Below are 15002 nucleotides of genomic sequence, written 5' to 3'. Positions count from 1 at the left end.
AAGAAGATAGCCCGCCAATCACACACATTTAAGGCCTGTCAACAGGCATTAAATTGCCATCAGGAAAAGGGAGGATTCATAATTACACATATTGTTTACGTTTGATTTTACCGTACCATTTTTGTGTTTATCTGATGGAGAATAATAGAAAAAGCTTATAAACAGGGTAAATTCAGGTACTACCTGCACTCTGTAAAAAGAATTAATTTCGCAATGAAAACTATGGAAGCGGCATACATTTTTGGAGAGTCACCCTATATCTCTTTTGCATACTTAATAAGGTTTTATTACTCTCTACCTATTTGAAATAGAGTATAGAATAAATTAGATGTAGTGTAGTTCAAAGGTTATTTTAGCAAAAAAAGAAAAAATCGATATTATTGCACAAAAACTAGACTTGTGCTTAGAAAAAGATTCTAATAATGGCTCTTCCTTAAATTAAACATCAGTACAGTACCTAATAAGTTGTATATCATTTTAAAGGGAATAAAAATGCCTTTGCTAATATCCTCTTTGGGCTTCAGTTATCATATATAATACTCGCGAACTTTTACTCTTTTTCATTGTTTTGCGTTAAATTAGCGATTGAGAACACTTATACGGCTTGGCTTGATTGATGAAACGTGTTAGGATGTAGACATTTTAGTAGGCGTTTGTTTAAGTTGTTGTTTTATATATGTTCATTAATCGCTAAAAGGGTTAAAAATAAATGTAAGAACTTAGTTTTTATTAATTTTTTTAGTTGAAATAAGTAAGTACAGTTTATGTAACTGTAAAAGTGACAATAACAAAGTCAGATACGCAAAATACTAATAGATAATGATTCTTTGGTACTAAAATCATTGGTGACATCATCAATCATTTTTTTTAGTAAAAGAGTTTTTTTTGAGTTTTAAAGAGTTTTAGTGAAAGTAGTTTTTAGAAAAAGTTATTAAACACTAAAAATAGCACTCTATTAAATATTAAATTTGTAAAATAATGTCAAAAAATGAGCATTTACCTGCATACCAAACTTGATTTGTTTTGTTTAAAAGGCTAAGATATATAGTGTTCCTTTTAACCTATGGGTGATATAAAATGTTTGAAACTTGGAATTTATTTTAATCTTAAAAATGTGCAAGTCTGCTCAAAATTTAACCGTTTTTGCAATGCTCACTGTCGAGTCAATGAAAATCGCAATGATGGCCTTCGACTATTGTTCTAGATTTCATTCCGAGAACTTGTAAACTGACACCTGCGTTCTGTTAAAATTGTTTAAGTAAGTTCCCAAAAAATGTGGTATTTAAAATCCTGGATTTTAAAAGGTTTTAACTTTAAGTAATCTAACTATTAAATGAAAAAACAAAAACATTAAAGATATAAAAAATATTATCGTAAATGAAGAAATACATATATGATATGTACAGAAAGCTAATAAGGCAAATTTAATTTTTTTTACAGCCTAACACATTTTTTTAATATTTTTTCGAGTTTTTCATCAAATAATATTTCTTATTAATGATATAAAAACAACTGCATTGAATAATATCTCTTATCATAGGGCGTATTTACTTTAAAATATCTATATTTAATATAAAACACACAATCGATATTGCTGATCGATCAGATCATTTGATTTTGTAATACAGGTATAAACAGTATATATAATATAGAACAGTTATAAACGTGTGGTTAAAATAATAGCATAAAAGCAACTTTTCTTTTTTATATAGAAATGTTAAGTATAGTTTCACATAATTTGTCGTAATTCTGAATTTTTAAACTTAGCATGAAACGTTCGGATACTTAAAATGGTGTACCAAAAATATATTTAAAAACATTTTCGCAGAGAAATATTAGGCTGCTTTCAAAAGGTATTTAATATTTTTACAAAGATCCTTTTAAAAAGTATCACATAATAAAAAATAAATCATATCGAGGGACAAAACATAGAGAAAACACAGATTTCATAAGAAAATAAAAAAAATATTTCTTACAAAACATAACGCAATTTTTTGAGTTTTATCGAGGCTTACAAGAAATAATAAATTTAAAATGATACGAATTTAAATTGTTCAGAACATAAAATCGATTGAATGAATTGAATCAGACAGATGGTTTTGTATTTCACCAGCTGCTTTTACTCTACATAGAAAGATTGTGGCTGATGTAAGATGCCGGTTGGATTTTTAATGCATGTAATATTCTGTTTAAAAGTTTAAAAACGCGTATTTCAATTATTGGTAATACTATATATATATATATTATATATTATATAGTATATATACTATATATTAGGTTAATAGGTTATTTTATGTTCAAATATTGACTGTACAAATTTAGGTAATTTTGGATAAGGTGGCTGTTAATATTAAAAAGGTTACAAAATATTTATACTAGGTATTTTACAATAGGCTTAATAAGAACTATGTTGTACCGTTAATTTTTATTATTTTTCAAATGTTTTTTTCTGACGAACCTTAGGAATTGTATATTAAATATACCAAACTTCCTTTCGAATCCAAATGTCCTTAGAGTGTTCCTTTAAAACAAAGTTTAAGAGCGGTCATATATGGTATTTGGACCGACCTCAATAAAAAATTATTATTGAAAAAATTGCGCAACTAAAAATATTATTCTACGGATTTAATGAATTTTTTGAACACGCCCTCAATAAAATATCAATTAATCTATACAGACACTATAGATAGACATAGAATTTACTATTTTTCGGTCATAAATATTTTTATTACTTTTATACTTTGGGTAATTAGTGGTTATTTAATTAGTATTTTTATTACGAATATAAAAAACTGAGGAAATTTGGAAATACGTGGTTTTTGATTTATTAAATAAAAAAAATACTTTCATCTTTTTTAAGTATTTTTTTTAATAGCTTGTTATTTAAAAGCATATATATATATATATATATATTTGTGTTTCACTAAGCGTGGATTGCGGATATTGCATCGATCTGACATTATTGGAATTTTTTTGACACTATAAAAGTGGCCAAAACAAAAATGGTGAAAATTATTTTGACGTTCGAAATTTTCACAAGGGAGCGTAATTAAAAGGTCAATAATTCAATTCTAATTTTCTCTGGAAAATGTCAGCTGAAGATACGTTTTTTTAATATATTTAGAACCGAAATGTAAGTGCTTTTAATAGTTTTATCCAGTATTAGTACCGCTTAATTAGGCTTTTCCACAAAAATTGCACGGTATAATTTTGATAGTAAAATCAAAAAGTAGATTAAATTCACTAGAAAAAAAAACCTGAAAACCGCAGTCGGCTATCTTTTTGACTTTTTGAGTTATTACCGAAATAAAAAATTTTGATTTTTAATATTGGGTAATAATATTAATAATATTTTCTGTTTTTTATTTGGCACCACTTTTCGCGATTTATAAAATTTTAAAAAAGGTATAAATTTATAAAAATAATTTATATAATTTGAGCACCATAATCGCAAATAATAATTTTCGACAGTTGTGCATTGTTCTAATTCAAATTCATTATTTAAATTCGTTATTGTCGTTGTATTTTTGGATTGTATTTTTTATGAATAATGTTGCCTACATATCTTAAAACGCTATTAATGTACTTTTATTTTAAAAATCTTCACTTACTGATTGTTGACATAATTAAATTAAAAACACTATTGGCTGTTGAATGGTTTTAAGTTGTTACCAAGTTTTTTCTTTATTAAATTAGTACCTTTAAAGTAATAGCTAAGATCTCCCATGTAACATACGAGTTTTGCTAAATAAAGTTAGTTTTGGTACCTTCACAAACTACATATTTATGGTATTTTCTTCCAAGTGCTTCTTTCAGCGTCTTTTCTAATCCTCGCACTTATTTATATATGTTTTTTGGCTTTAAATCTACCCTTTGATAAAACTTTTCAGTAATGGAAATTAAAAAAAAAAGTCGCAAGGGACTAGACCTGGTAAATATGGTTAATTGTTATTAAATAATATGACTTCCAAGTAAAAAAAAAATGACTGTATTTTAGCATAGCTATGCTTTTTTCGACCAATTACCAAATTACATGCTTCTTTAAAACTTATCATATTTATTTCTTTTAAAACATTGAAAACATCATGCAAGCATCTCATTTAAAGTATTAAAAGGAAATTCATAGCAAGGAAAAATAAAACCTCTATAGAGCGACTTAATGTGAGGCCTAAATTGTTGATATGCGAGTACTAAATATGGGATACATCTGTCATGCCAGAATTCTGGCCTAAGTATGATTTTCAGACGTATATTATTTAATAATTGAGTAATAGGATGATTGGTAATCATTAAAAGCTTAGAGACCATTTTAATGGCTAGAAGTTTTCTTCTACATTTCAAATAAACCACCGCTGCTTCCCCTAGTAATGCAGCCCTTGGTGTAGACCTTAGGCACCCCAAATAGATGAGTAATCCCTAAAAAAAACTACATCCAATTTATTAAGTGCTTTAGCACTACATGCTTTCAGATAGATTGAAACAAAATCCAATTGAGACCTAACCAACGCGAAAAATGCTGTTAATAAAGTGTTTGGATCAACTCCCCACCAAATTCTACATAAAGCCCTAAGAATTTTATCTATCTTTTATCTATGAATCTTAAGGTTAGTGTGGATCTTTTGTCTATAGATGTATATATCAGAAGATTAGGTAATTCGGTCAAGTAGGGATGAGAGTATAGTCGTACATAAGTCGACGATGCTTGATTGGAGTGACTTGAATAAAATAACTAAAACTTTTCCACATTCCTTATTTGTTCTCTTCATCAATGCATAGCATTGGTACTTAAGATATCCAATACCTGGGGAGAGGAGATTTCTCGCCTATAATTTCAATATCGACAAATGACTGTTTGGGATATTTGTGAAATATGGTCCATTAGAAATATTTACATGTTGGGCGCCAAACTTTTACTCACTTTTGTCAAATTTTGTTGCCAGGAAAGCAATATACTAATCACATATTCATTATACTAGGATTTGGCCTGAAAAGTAACGTTCAAAAATTTGTTGAAATCGATAATGGGCTCAACTATGTACACAATTTCAAGGAGATAAGGATGTTAAATAGGGATGAGTAGAAGGGCTTTATCGCCTACAGTTTCAATATTAAAAATTGAATAATTTTTTCTCATACCGCTTGAAATATTTGTGAAATATGCTCTATTCAAGATTCTTACATGTTGGGCGCCACAAAGTTCCAATCAATTTTGATTTTTTTTGATCTCAAGAATACTCCTACAGGAATATAAAAATACAGTTCACATGGAATTTTTGTCAAAAAAAGCATTGTTTAGGCAGTTACAGCCAATGGTAGGCGAGCAATAAGCATTGTCCAACTGTCTGCAAGAAATCTAAAAAATTATCTCCAGGCACTCGAAGCTATTTAAACGTTTTCCCAGGCAGTTAAAGTCTCTCTTAGCACAAGAGAAATCTCGCTTCATCTAGGAATCTTTATTCATCCTTCGGTGTTTCAAATTTTGAAAGAATTTAAAATTCATCCGTATCGTGAATCTGTGTCAGAAAATGATTTTTACAAACAAATCGACCATTGACTTAGAGAAACATGCAACCAAAATCTCCAACTCCTCTTTCTAATTTCATAAGACGATGAACCTAGTTTTTCTAGTTGTAGTTATAGTAGAAGTAGTAGAAAACCCTCACTTGAGAACTTAACTTATTAGATTATTTATTATTGATGAACATTTAGATGAAGATTCATATAATAACTTTTTACAAAATTTCTTGCCAATACTGTTAGAAGATTTTCCCATTGACCTAAGTATAGATATATGGTATAAACATAATGGTTATGGGTCCAGCACATTATTCTCAAAGAATATATTACTTTCTGATTAACAGTTACCCAGATTGCTGGACTGAAAATAGTAGTTGTCTTCATGACTTTTACTAATAGGGACGAATTAAAGACGTGTACCAAATATGTCCCACAATCAGAAAAGATATCATAGAGCATATTCAAAATGCTCTAAATTCCATTCCTCAAGAGGAAATTGACACAGTTGTTACCGTAAATAGAGAAAGAATTGAAATTATAATGTTACATTGTATCACAAGGTTCCCTTAGGTTAGAGATAATCCCTTATAAATTTTTTTTTAAACAGTTTTAATTTTATTAATTAGCCAAAGTTCAGTGATCTTGTTCAGGGTTTTACTGCATTCAGTTAACATATAAACGATATGGCTGATGCATTATGTGGGTACAATTATTAATCCTTATAATTTTCTGAAATAAAGTGAGTGTAAATCATTTACGATTTTTGTTTAATAATATATAACATTATTATTATCCTTAAAAAAATAGGGTTATTTATTAATAATTGTCAATTTGCAAAGAAAAAATTAAGCAATAATGCACACATACTGTTATTTTTAATATTTTGTCTTTACACGGGTTATACGGCACGTGCGCTGAATCGCATAGGTATCGGTTTTAGAAAATCGCAGTACACTTCGATTATTAGAAAAGTATATTTATTCATGATAAATAGTAGTTAGTTATTGTTCAATCTTTAAAAGCATATTATTTGTGAAATTTTGTTGTATTTCTAAATCGTAATAAAACTGTTTTAATTTGATTTCCACACTAACCAAAGCTTACTAGCAATGGTGAAATTAATTATGAGAAGAGCAGAGACAAATGAAAAGAAAATGACAAATTGAAATTGATGGGAAAAATGTCATATTAAATTTAAAGTTATACTACGTTTCTGAAAATATTAATTAAAATATATTTTGCCTTTTTTTATCTCCCTGCGATTTAAGAACGAATAAAGTTTATTAAAAATAAGCAAATCAAAAGAAGAAATAGAATTCTCTGCCTATCGTATTATTAGTTTTTCTATTTAAAAACTTTTAAGTTTTATTTATTATACTGTTTTAAAGTACATTACTTAAAATATGCAAAAATATTTAAAGGTTAAAAAATATACTTAGACCGAGTCATAAAAACATATATGTGTGTACATACATGTATTACATCATACTGAATATAATTCAGTTTTTTTTTCATTATATTTTAGACATTAGACACGAGCATGACCTATTCGTTATTTTTTATGTCAATTTTTAACCACCTTTTAATTAACACCTAAAATACTTTTTAGATCCCAATTCTATAACCATCATCATAAGTATAACTAAAGATTAATAACTTTTTTAAACGGTTTTTATTAGTGGAATCAGACTTATTACAATGACTTAAATGACAATAAAATCGCGTCAGAAATATCATTTATTAATAAAGTGGGTTTTAATTGATTTCAATCAGCTTAATGAAGGAAAGGAATTTTTAAAATTCCCAAAAGTATGTTGATCACTCAGAATATCCTTTGACAAAATCCTAAATAAAATTAAAAAGAAATTAGATGAGCAAAGTGTAGCTGGCAAATATTTAATAAAGTATATATATCTTTCTTATTAGAACTCGGCGGCTATTCAACCCTAAGGTAGGTTAAAGACATTTGTTAAAAATAGATTTTAGATCCACAATTTTAATAAAGACAAGCATGCATTTAAAGTACTAGTATATGTATTTTAAATGCACCTACCTCTTTTACGCTTAGTAAGTAATTAGTAAGTAATAATTAAGACCCAATTTAACATTATGGTATTAAGTACGTATTCTAAATACTTCTAGAGGTACTCAAGTAATAAACAATGATGTTTTGCAGCTATGTGGTCACAAAGTATCAGTCTAGGTAGCTATAAATGTAGATAGATACCTGATTTATTCAATTCTTAATATAATTAGGTGGTATCTTTTAGTATATAATATATACCCTAATGATAAAATATATTTTTCAATATTTATTGCACTTTGTAGTGAGAATGTCACTGAGAGTGAGACTTCTTAGTAAAAGAAGAGCGAAAAATATAATCAAAAGATAAGTACATTTATTTTATTTTAACAGGGATATCTCGACAATATATAAAATTTTAAAAGTAATAAAAGAATATGAAAATGTACCAATAATAGAAACGAAAAAGTTATGGATAGTTTTACATGAACAAAATTTTGCTTCGGAAAAGCAAAATAAAAAATCTATTTAAATAGATGCAGAAGTGGTCTGTTGGAGAAGAAAATATTTAAGATAAATTAAAAAGTTTCAAAGGAAAGAAAGAAACATTTTCTGTTTTTTGTAACATGGGAATAACAAACGAAGGACACATCATGAGCAACTAATGCCAGTACAAAAATGTCAAAATCTGTCGCATTAATAATTAGACATATTGGTAGCGATAAAGGATAGTTAGATGGCGGTTTATTTAAATTCGAATGTAAATCAACTAAAGATTACCATGAGAAAACGAACGCTGATGTTTTTAATGATTATTTTTTTGAAATTATCAGGCCAATTCCTGAAAGTTCCATCATTATTATGGACAATGCCAGCCATCATTCTAGTTCAGCTCGAGAAAGAGGAAAACAAAAAATTGGCTTACCGAAAAAGTAAACCTTTTGATAATGATGCCGTAAAAGCAGAGCTTCTAATAATAATGAAAAATCATCAAGCAAAATTTAAAGTTTAAAAAATTTAATTGGTCATTGATAAAATGACCAAAGAGCATAATATAATATAAGTTCTTCTTTTGCCACCTCACTATTGCGAATTAAATCCCTTAGAATTAATTTGAGCACAAGAAAAATGATTTATTGGTAGTCATAATAGTACCTTTAAAATCAAATATATTAGAGAACTTTTGAAGTGACGTTGGATAACATTACCGAACAAAACTGGAGCAATGCTATAAGTCACGCTATTAAAGACGAGCAAGAGATGTTGAACCTTGATAGTCTTATTGAAGAAATAATTGAACCTTTGGTAACTACCGTGACAGTGTTCGATGCGGATGAAAGTAATGTAAAGATGATTATAAACAAGACCACAAGAACAAAGTTTGTCCCATAACGAAATCTATTGGACTGACGCGCATCAAACTGTCTCAATTTGGTGGTACTAGATCCTATAATGTTTATTAGCGTTAGTTTGAAGTGGCTCCGAAAGCAAATGGTGGATCCTCCATGGAAAAGATCACGATCCTTATATTGGCCTTGAGAGGAGATGCTAGTGCCATCCCCCAAATAATGTCGACAGAAGAACAAGAAGTATACGGCCATCTAGTGAGGCATTCGGAGATGCGTTATGGTCATGTCTATCACACGTATCTAAAAAATCAATTGAAGAATTTGAAGCCGATATTGCACGTTTGGTTCGACTGGCATATCCTGGAAAGACTCAGAACATTTGGCACTCCAAGCATTCCTTGATGGCCTTTGGGATGGTGAAATGAGGCAGCACTTACTACAAGCCCATCCACCTATGCTACTAGATGCACTAATACAGGCCCTGGAATTCAAAGCTGCCAAGAACAAGGGTCAGGCTCGTGTTCGACAATTGATTTAAGAAGGGGATTAAATGAGACTTAAAGAATCCGTCAGGTGCATAATTAGGAAGGTAATTTAAGGAAGTAGCCACCAGGACCAGTTGGAGTTAAAGTGTTGGAAACGAGACAAAGCAGGTCACGTAAACAGACATCCTCTAGAAAGCGATAGTTTCTCTCCCGTCAAACTAAGGAAGGTCGATGCAAAAAAGCGATCGTCGACCCGTCTTCAGCAAGCCATAGCAAGAGGATCTTGTCCAGAGGAGTTCAAGCTTTGTCAGCGGCCAAAGGAGAAAGATGTTTAGTTATTAGGAAATACCATCGTCGATGATACTTGGAAAAACTGGACCTCTTATAAGAAACCAAGAGAAAAATGTCATTATCCAAGTAGTCCTAACCTATAATAAGAATAAAGGAAGGGAGGAAGCCAACTTGAGAAGAAGCCGCCAAGCATTCTTCCAATGAAGTCATATTTGGCACAATGGAACTCAAATGGATAATGGCGAAGAGGAAAGAAGGTAAATAGTTGTGTCTAAATGTCGGATTTTGGAGATGCTAGAGGAAATCCATGCTGGTGAATTAGGAAGACATCTTGAAGCAACAAGTTGACCCTGGGAAAAGTGATGGAAAAATTCTACTGGATTAATAGCAAAGCAGACGTAAGGGACTGACGCAGGAAAGGTTTTGGCATGTTGTGTGGTTTAGGATTTACAAATGTCTGGAGGCTACAAATATCTATAGCTGAGGTTTTCCGTAGAAACTTGGGAAAAATTCAAGAGCTGCGCATGTTTAACTCCGGAATCGGCAAGCACTCAAGATAACCGATGAAGAGATTAGTAGAAAGATGTTCTAGCTTGTTACCGAAGAGGCGTATTGTAACATATTATTTGAAAAATCAGCAAAGGTGGTTTTTGTAATGGTAAAGGATTATTTCATGAATAACATTTTTAAGTTATTTTTTTTTGCAATGTGGGTTCATTTTTTGAAAACTACATTTACGTACTATTTCCTACAAAAAAAGGTACTCTTGTTGCACATTGCCCAGAGTTATCGTTTTAGAGAAAATTGAAGTCAAAGACTTTGCTCTGATGGGTTGCTAACTGGTTAATCAACCTAAACTTATAAAACTAATGGCATTTAATAAGTAGTTGTTAAATAATTAATTAAAAAATTTAAATTTAATGATTTTTAAAACTTCTTATTGATTTAAAAAAATGAAATAAACCAATTGTCAATATTCCGTATTAAAATAATGCATTCCTCAATTCATTCATAGTAAATGTTCAAAGTAAGCACCATTCATTTTAATGCAGACAGCTGCTCTTCTTCTTCTCCGAATTTCATTGGAACAGTCAATAATGCGTTGCTGTAGTTGCTCTTCGGTATTAATTGGCACTGAGTAAACCAAAGTTTTCAAGCAGCCCCAGAAGTAGAAATCTAGTGGATTAAGAACTGGCGATCTTGCTGTTCAAGCTTGTGAACCACCACGTCCTATCCGATGCCTCTAAAAAACTTGGTTTGAATGATTTCTTACCGCTAGAGGAAAATAAGCTGGTGCACAATCATACATAAAATACATGATCTGCTACCTGTGCTATGGTAATTTTCTCCAAATGTGCTGATAGATCATAGAAAATGATCGTAACTTTGACAATTTAACATAAAATATTTAGTATTATAAGAAATAACTGACTGTAAAAATAACCTCAGCGGTATGAAAAATGGTCTAGTAAGTTTATCGCCGAAGAATTCCCGTCCAAACATTAACTGAGAATGGAATTTGGTGTCAACTTTCCACAGCAAAAGCATGAGGGTTTTCATTGGACCAGTGATGTGTATTACGGTAATTAAAAAATTCATTTCTGGTGAACCCAGCTTCATCCGTGCCTAAAATATTTGCCAAAAAAGAGGTTCTTGTGACAGTTTTTTGTTTAACAGTTTAACAAACAACAAAAACCCCTACCCTTGCAAGAATTACCTTTTCCGATTTTCTAAACAATTTTTCAGTTTTATCATTTGATTTGGGATCAAAATTTATAGCAGAGGATTTTTTTTTAGAAATGTTATCTCTAACCCTAACCCTTTTGCCCTTAATATGCATTTTCCGTCCTATAAGAGCTTTTTTTACTATTTTCAGTAGTTCTATCAACCCCCAAATTTTAAAACACCCTTTCATGACATTCATTCTTTGATACCCTGTATATTATGTATATATAGTGTATAATGTATGATATGTATAATAGCATAATAGCATTTCGATGCATCATGCGTTGATGCCATTCGGTGAAATTGATTCTTAGCCAAGTCAAATTCCACCCTTCTTTAATTCTATTCTCATTATACATAATACAAAATTTAAACATGTAGAGAACTGACAACAATCACCTATATAATTGACCATGCCGAATTTAACGCACCTGATGAGCGTTGGAGGTTTCTGGCAAGGCTTTCAGGTTGCTCCACATGGGATAGACTATATTTCTAGCTATAATTATAATATAAACGTCTGGCAAATTTTCAGAACTGAGAAAATAAGGGCAATGGTATTAAGAATTTTTTGTCAATTTTGCACCTGTCAGGAACATTGCCCATACTAACAGCTAAACCAGGCTATTTTTTTTAACTTCACTGAATCTGTTACTAGCAGAATTATTTTTATTACTGGAAAAGAAAGTGCAGTACCTTCGTACTTTTTAACGCATTTTCCAGTTCAATCCATCGAAAAACACTTCCCTACATAAACAAGGTGTCTCTAAAATGTCTGTACAAAATACTAGAACATATTTTTGAGGTCAAAAGAAGCCGATTTAAAATAATTTACCCTAGTCCAAAGTTGCTTCGTTTCATAGTTATAGTGTGTTAAATTTAAAAAATAAAAATCGATTTTATTTAATTATTCTAATATTTTGTGACGTACCACTGTGAAAATTGGTACTTAGGGGATTTTTAATATGGAAAACTCAAAAAAGGGTATCGCTTTACTCTGCACTGTTGATGGGGTAAAATGGTCATAACTTTTTTGCAAGTGTGGTTATGATTTTTTTTGTAAAGGAAACAATTTTCCTAACGCTTTTGGGTAAAAAAGGTACTCTTGTTAAAACCCTCTAAAATTAACCGTTAATAAGGTATTTTTGTTAGAACTCGCTAAAATTAACCGTTACCAAGATATTTCGTGCTTTAGTTTTTACTGCCGCACCGGAATTAAAAAAAATCAAAGGGTACCTAAAAGTATTTCGGTTATCCTCCACTAGCTTTATTTAAAAACTATTAATTTAACTGTTCTAGAACAGTTGTATTATTATTGACCTATTGTCTTAATTATGTAGTTTAAACCTTTTGTAAATCCAAGTTTTGTCCCATTCTCATGTATCTTAATTTGTTTTGAACTTTTAACCTTGTCTGAGGCACTAGAACTATAAGATGTATTGACAGAACCCCTAAATTTGTTGTCCCTGATGATGGAACATGTCCATCATCAGATCGAATGTCCAAAACATGTCGTATTAATAGTTTTTAAATAAATTTAGTGGAGGATGACCGAAATACTTTTAGGTACCCTTTGATTTTTTTAAATTCCGGTGAGGCAGTAAAGACTAAAGCACGAAATATCTTGGTAACGGTTAATTTCAGCGAGTTCTAACAAAAATACCTTTTTTACGCAAAAACGTTAGGGAAATTAATTCCTTTACAAAAAAAAAAGCCATACTTGCAAAAAAGTTATGGACATTTTACATCATCAACAGTGCAGTTTGAAGCGCCCTCTATCGGCTACAGTAAAAAGATGCCCATTTTCCAGTTTCTCGTACTAAAAAACCCCTAGGTATCAATTTTCAATGTGGTATATCGCAAAATGTTAAAAAATCTAAATAAAATCGATTTTTATTTTTTAAATTTAACAACCTATACCTAAGAAACAAAGCAACTTTGGACTAAGGTTAAGTTGATTTAAATCGACTTATTTTGACCTTAGGAATATGTCCTGATATTTTGTACAGACCTTTTAGATAGACCCTGTATATGAATTTTATTTAGAAGAAAAAACCCAATAAATCTCTCCCTGTTTGCTGAGTGCGAAAATAAGCACCGAAAATCGTCACTGCCTCTCGAACTATGAGAATCATACCTACTCGGCAAAACGGACTGCACGACACTGGCCAGAGGCTTATGATATTAAGGAACTCTTAACCATTGTGCCGAATTTTAGAAACCTTTTGTATTTGAGGCGATACAGGACGTGTCGATTTCATTTTGGTAAAACCGACCTGTCTTATCATTTTGTTTCACATAGCAAAAAAAGAAATACTCACCCTATATTTATAGTACTTTTAAATAAATAATGAGGCAAAAATAGGGTACAAAACATCTTTGAAATTTTTAAAATACATACTATAACAGCCCTAAAATCTAAAAATGAATGAAGTCCAGTATGTTTAGAATACCCAACTTACATAACTAAAGCTAATGATTGCTATCTTTAAAAATATCTAGCCATTAAATCCTTTGTTCCCCAATAATAGGAAAGCAAGGGTAATTCCTGTGTAAAAATACCCTATTTCTCCATGTTTCAGAATGTAGGCAGATACATAAAGTTTGCATCTAAATAGCTATGCACTTTAATACAGCTATGCGCTATATGTGGTTTAAGTTGTAGTTGCAGGAATAATTTTCGTTAACAAAAAGGATAATCAGTATACTGAGTAGTTGTTATAACCTGATATTTACCACTAAAAACTGATGCATGTTGCATCAGCTTTGTTAGAAATGTTATTTATAACCATTGCTCTTTTAAAGTTAAATATGTAATTAAAACATTACACACCTATAAGTTTTTATAGAATATACCTTGGTATAAATGATGTTTAAAAAAAAAAGAAAACTTTAAAATGTTTGGCCGTGGTTCTAGTTTAATTTTTAAGTAAATTATTACTATTTAAAAATAAAAGTGCTTACCTGCAACTTTTCAGTCAACACAAAAATAAAAACACAATTAAAAGGTTAAAAAAAACAATTGCAAACTTTTCATATTCGAGCGTGTTCCTCCACAACGAACGACAAGAGAACAAATGCCGATTGCGAGCCCCACGTTCGTCAGCTGTTTAAGCGCGACGCGACGCCAGGCACCGGTAGAAGTCCGAAAAGCGATCGATCGATGTACGAGACGCCAAAGTTAAAATAATCACGAGGAATCAGAGTGCGGTGGTAACTGACGTCACAGACTACATTATTCATTTTAGTTGTCTAAAACAGCTGATGTTTTTAAAAGCATGTATATAGGGTGAGAGACAGTATTTATTTGACCAGCTGCATCACCCAAACGGATAAAAATCGCACAAAACATTATTATAGTAATTTAAAAAATACCAAAATTATGTCGATTAAAGTCTAGTTCAAACAGGTACAGAGTATCAAAAACAGACCCAAAAACAAAACGGGCATTAATCGCCTTTCATCACTTGAAAAGTGCTTACACATCCTTAGTCCCAATATCTGAGACCCAGACCCATAAATAAGTGCCATATCTAAATAAACTTAAACCTAAAGAGTACCGCTGGAGTTTTATATGCTGGTACATCCTGTACATCTGTACAATCGGATGTC

At 30.7% G+C, this 15002-nt stretch overlaps 1 protein-coding gene across 2 annotated transcripts in view; it reads right to left on the bottom strand.

Annotated features, from left to right (window-relative positions):
* The window catches only part of LOC126740268 (facilitated trehalose transporter Tret1-like), a 66514-nt gene extending 51964 nt beyond the window's left edge, over positions 1–14550 (bottom strand). The window contains exon 1 of one of the 2 annotated variants that reach the window (XM_050446216.1): positions 14355–14550. The gene's annotated coding sequence lies outside the window, so the exon portion shown is untranslated. The remainder of the gene's footprint in view (positions 1–14354) is intronic. The other variant, XM_050446215.1, reaches the window with a different exon arrangement.
* Positions 14551–15002: the final 452 nt, after the last annotated feature.

The sequence above is a fragment of the Anthonomus grandis genome, chromosome 9, assembly GCF_022605725.1.
Source record: "Anthonomus grandis grandis chromosome 9, icAntGran1.3, whole genome shotgun sequence".
Classification (NCBI taxonomy): Eukaryota; Metazoa; Arthropoda; class Insecta; order Coleoptera; family Curculionidae; genus Anthonomus; species Anthonomus grandis.
This window is presented reverse-complemented; position numbering and strand designations above follow the sequence as displayed.